Here is a 5,808-nt window from a genome sequence, read left to right on the forward strand (position 1 = left end):
TTAGATATGAGACTGACTGACTGATTTAAGATAATTGAGCAATTATTAACTAACTGATCACTAGTAATAATTGTATAATTATTCAAAACTACCTAGAGTTCCGGAGACTCTAGGATTATAACAACTCCGGTGGTGCCCTTAACGAGGAAAATTTTGATTTTATGAATCTTCAATTTTGAATTCATAATTGGGTATCAATTCTCATAAATTTATTAAAATCCATAACTAAAAATTTTTAGGTCTCCTACACAGGCATTGTTTATCATTATTATTATGTTATTGCCAGTCTCTCTACACTGTTTTAACCTGACCTTTCTTTTTGATGGAAGAATTTAGAAAGTTGTGTGGCACTGCTGAGAGCCTCCAGCTGCAGTAGTGCATGGATCACGTGTAAAATTCATGCAGTGTGCCATCGTAATACAAACAGGGCATACAGGGCCAGGGACAGGAGATCATGGACCCGGGTGCGCTCAGTGATCATTCCATCTGGCTGGATGATTATACAGAAATATTGAAATTAATAGCAATAAAGCATACTATCAATATTTTAGAGACCCCACAAAATTTCACAGATCATGTTTTAGGGGAGCTCCCTCTGGCTTCCCCATAGTTCGCACCCTGCCTGTCGGGGCAGTGCTGTATCCATTTATACATGGCTGGGCAAGTTAACACATTATTATCGCGTTGACGCATTAATTAATTAATGCCGACGTTTTTATTTTTATAAAATGGTCTTCATTACTTATAGCCACTAAATGTTATAGAGACTGATTCCTGTTTGTTTTGCCTTCTATCTTTATATCTATCTATAGAGGTAAGAATGAAGAACAGATGTCACAAACACTGGTTTGCTGTGTAAAGTACCAACTGTAAAAACATTATCAACTCACTGTGTTTTCATCCATCTGTGTTTTTGTCCCTAAAAAGAAAAGAGAAAGAGTCAACTTTTGTTTCCACAGTGAAAATCCAGGTTTATCAAAACTTCCTGTTTCTGAGTTTCATCTGTGAATGTTCTCACCTTTAGTTCTTGTCCAGATGTTGACTGCAACAACAATTACTATGAGTGCGGCTAATCCCACAGACACCAAATGTCGGATTTGTTCAAAGGAGGTGACTAAAAGAGAAGAGAAATACAACTGTTTTTAAAAATGCTGTACTTGTTCAAGTACAAATAGAAAAATAAATTAAGTATCAGTAAACATACATGTCTTTTGAAAATACAATTTGCAAGTAATTCGAAGAGATACTGGATCAAGATATTGGGTACCCATACAACATCGTGCTAAGAATGTGAAGGACTAACTAATTATTTATATTATTTTCCTCATGAAACTTGTTTCTCCTGGCTGTTGTGTTTCATTTTGATTTTGTTGCAGATTAAATTAAATTAGAAAACACAAACCAATGGTAAGACAATAATTGTTTTCCATCTTCAGTAACTAAATGACATATTTACGATTAATGTAGGATTAAGATTTTTTAGTTAAAATGCATTTCAAGAATAAAGTTGAAATGTCGAGAATTAAATCAACATAACAAAAATAAAAGCTATAGTATAATTTGTTTCTCCTTAAATGTGGCCCTAATACTCCATCATACATATTCTATATAATATGCTCAACTTGTTTCTCACATGAGGTGAATTTTCATCTAGCGCCACCATCAGGTCGACCTTTTTATTATTTTTTTTGTTTACAAACAAATACCTTTAAAACTAAGCACATTCCCATCAGCCTCAGCTGTACTTTGTATTTGTTGTTAATTAGCAAACGTTAACTTGCTAACACATTAAACTTTGAAAAGAATTTCTACATCCTCATTTGTTAACACAGCATTTTAAATGTTTTGTAGTGTAGGTGGGGATCAGGGAACGGGAAAATAAATATAAATGGTTATTAAATATATAAGAGTTTACCCACACCACTAAAACTAAACTGAACTGTTTATAAATGATGTCATCTCAAAACCTAAAATCCATATATTAATCATGTGGAGTTTGAAGTGATTTTAAATAGGTCATCAGATTCTCACCTGTTTCCTCATCTGACAGCTGAGGGATGAATGGAAACAGCTGCACTTTTCCAATGTAAATATCCGTTACTTTACATTTTAACAACTCACGATAGTTTGCCTTTAGATAAGAGGGAAGAAATGTCACAGTAACTGAGCAGTCAGACTGCAGTGTCTTCTTGTCTTTGTTATCTTCTTCTACATCTTTACCCTCATACAGCCACTTAACTGTGTGTTCACACCCTGCATATGTCGACACAGAGCAGGTTAACGTCACCTTATCACCATCCTCATATTCAGTCACTGGTGAAGATGGAGGTATTGTGAGAGAAAAACAAAAGTAAAGTTAACTTCACTTTGCTGTAACATTCAGTCTCTCTGATTTAGCTATGGCCTTTTCACTAATCTGCCCACGTTCAATCAGCCACACAGGCGCTGTATTTTCTGTAGCACTGAAGATCCAGCTAGTACTGTCACATTTGTCTTGACCACCGATCACATTTCCACAAGGCAAAGTGACTTCATCTCCATCTCTGACAATGAAGATGGAAAGGTTTCCAGCCACTGCTGTTGAAAAGATGAGACAAAATAAGATTAAATATCAATGACTTCTATGCTGATATTTAGTGGATAAATTTAGATCCAATACATGTTTTGTTTTGAGATGTTATTGTTAGTTAACATGTTATCTTTACTCATAAGCTGAAGCAGAAATAAACACACTTAAATCCATCTGAATTCAACCATTGTGCTTGAGTCGTTCTTCTGTCCCTTCTCAGCTATTAACTGTCACAGTCCGTGAACTGGTGTGTGTTACAGTTTTTTCCAACTGCTGACACACGTTTTCAAAACTCTACACACCATTCTCACAACTGCTCACACCAAATGCAAAATGTCTCATATGTCCGTAAAAATGAAACACTGCATTCAAAATGTCACAAACACATTCCAAAATGAAGCATTGGCATCAGATGGCAAACACTTTTTTCATAATAGTAAGTTCTTTGATATACCATTTCCACACTGTTGTTCTAAATCTAAAGCCCTTTTGTTTTTCACAGGCTTATGTGTACATTTCCATACAATGCTGTAGACTGAAAGTAATCTGCTGAGAGGTGAAAAATACACTATACAAAAATGCAATGTTGAAACAGAAAATATTTATTTGGCAAAATATTACAGTTGTGTACAGTAGCCAAAAGTATAAGTTTTACTTTTATTGCACAAAATGAATAATGTAAAGACAAACAACCTCGACTGTGACCTTCTTTATAAGCAGAGAACAGTTCTCTGTAACACCAAGTTCAACCAGCTCTACTACTGCTATGTTTCCTGAACCACTGAAGACCCATGTAGTATAGTTATATTTCTGCTGACCGTTTATCACATTTTCACAAGACAAAGTGACTTCATCTCCAACTCTGACAATAAAGGAGAGGGGAAGTTTTTCAGCTGCTGCTATATGAAAATATAAACTGAATTGAGAAAATGTCTGTTATGTTCATAGTTAGTGACGATTATTTCTTTATCCTTAGTTTAGAAACAACATTAGAAACAACAGATTTGGTTTTCTTAGTTAAATCAAATGTAGCTAATAAAGATTCTTTAATAATATTGATCAAGTTATTTTTTACAATGTGCCTTCCATTTATATATGTGATATATGTATTCTTACCTGTAAACTGAAGCACCGCTGTAAGAAATAAAGAAATCCATTTGAACTCAACCATCATTATTCTCTGAGTCTCTCCTTCTTCTGTCTCTTGTTCTTGTGCTCAGAACTGTCTGAGTTTCTAAACTAGTGCTTTAGTAGAGAGACGCTGCAGCTTCTTCCTGTGGTTAGGATGATGTCACTTTCTCATAGTGACTTTTAGTCTGTTTCCATTTTCTTTCTCCACAGTGACTGACAGGGACCCCAAATTCTTCATTCAGAAATATGAATTGCAGTCATCAGTAAAGATGTCAGAGGTCAGAGGTTGCAGCAGCCTGACAAAGATAATGTGAAACTGGAATGAGCGTGTAAAGAAGGCAAAGTCACTAATTAAAAGGCAAAGCAATACATTATGTTTCTGCATTCACTTAGCCAATTTAATGCTGTAACTAACAAAGTATATTAAGACTCATAATGAGTCCCACGTTCACACTTTGTACAGTCCCACTGTGTATATGGGACAGTGATGTGTTACACCCCCTAAAAAGAAGAAGCTGAAGCTCAAGGTGCGAAGATTCTTAGTTAAGATAAATGTTTGCAATAACGCAACTTGTTTTCTTCAGACAGTGTTTATTAGAAAACAGACAGGATGTTTGACAGCACACATGAACAGACAGGTGAAGAGTCAAACTCCTCTCCCACCAGAATCTGACTCCTGATGTCCATGGTGCAATATGGTGATACTGAAGCAGCTGGTAAAGAACACAGATAAGATGATATTTTACTGGTGTGAGTTCGGCTGGTTCCTCATTTTATCTTTGCACTTAAATTTGTCTGAGAACTGAAGGGGAAGTGTTTTAGTCAGAATGTGGTTAACAAAAGCAGCAGAGCTCTGGAGCCCTTACCCTCTAACAAGGGCTTCACTTTGTATTGAAAAGTGGTGGGGACATAAGGGCTCAGATTAGGGGTGTGATGATACACACGAGTCACAAGACGTGACGATGTACGAGAACAAGGGATTCATACATGAAGAGAACACCTCTCCAAAGTGCCAGATGTCATCGAACGTGAACATTTGCCCTCTGAAGTTGGTAACGAGATGAACTGCAGCCAGGTCGAGACCCGACGAAAATGCAGATGAGCTTCCCTAAGATGGCTGCAGCAGCTGTCTGGGTGGCTGATCTCAGACGATCTTGGAGGTGAAGATGCTGGATGTGGAGGTCCTGGGATGGTGTGGTTACATGTGGTCCGCGGTTGTGAGGCCGGTATGTGCTGCCAAATTCTGAAACGTCTTAGGAGACGACTTATGTTATAGAAATGAACATTCAATTCACGGGCAACAGCTCTGGTGGACATTCCTGCAGTCAGCATGCCAATTGCGCGCACCCTCAAAACTTGCAGCCTCTGTGGCATTGTGCTATGTGATGGAACTGCACATTTTCGAATGGCCTTTTATTGTAGCCAGCCTAAGACACACCTGTGCAATACCCATGCTGTCTGATCAGCATCTTGATATGGCACACCTGTGAGGTTGGTTGTATTATCTCGTCAAGTCCGCAAAGCACTACAATCATTGGATGCACGTAAACCACAAGGACCTGACTTAATTGATCCGTATTTTCTAAAAATTGCAGCTGATTTAATAGCAAAACCTTTGACTGATATTTTTAACTTAAGTTTTTATGCAAATTCCCAAAATCTGGAAAATCAGCTTTTGTCACACCATTATTCAAAGGTGGTGATCCAAAAATTGTTAATAACTACAGGCCAATTTCAAAACTTTGTATCTTATCAAAAATTTTGGAATCTTTAATAAATGAACAGTTGAAAGAATTTTTGTATTCCAACAACATTTTATGCAAATTCCAGTCAGGCTTTAGGAAAGGTCATAGTACCATAACAGCAACATTGAAGGTGATCAACGATATCTCAACAGCTCTTGACAATAAGCAACATTGTGCAGTACTTTTCATTGATTTGTCAAAAGCCTTTGACTCTGTAAACCACAGTTTACTCAAAGAGAGACTGATCAATATTGGATTATCTAAAAAGGCAGTTGGATGGATCTGTAATTATCTTACTGACAGGTCCCAATGTGTTAAATCAGATAATAATTGTTCTAATATTCTTTCCTTAACTAAAGGAGT

General features: G+C 36.7%; 1 long non-coding RNA gene across 1 annotated transcript in view; it reads right to left on the minus strand.

Moving 5' to 3' along the window:
- Window positions 1–1,046, minus strand: part of LOC123978141 — a 1,971-nt gene extending 925 nt beyond the window's left edge. Inside the window, exons 1-2 of the long non-coding RNA XR_006826883.1 lie at window positions 1,019–1,046; window positions 891–919 (exon numbers count right to left, since the gene is read on the minus strand). This is a non-coding gene — a long non-coding RNA (uncharacterized LOC123978141). The remainder of the gene's footprint in view (window positions 1–890; window positions 920–1,018) is intronic.
- Window positions 1,047–5,808: the final 4,762 nt, after the last annotated feature.

This window comes from Micropterus dolomieu, linkage group LG10, assembly GCF_021292245.1.
Source record: "Micropterus dolomieu isolate WLL.071019.BEF.003 ecotype Adirondacks linkage group LG10, ASM2129224v1, whole genome shotgun sequence".
Taxonomy (NCBI): domain Eukaryota; kingdom Metazoa; phylum Chordata; class Actinopteri; order Centrarchiformes; family Centrarchidae; genus Micropterus; species Micropterus dolomieu.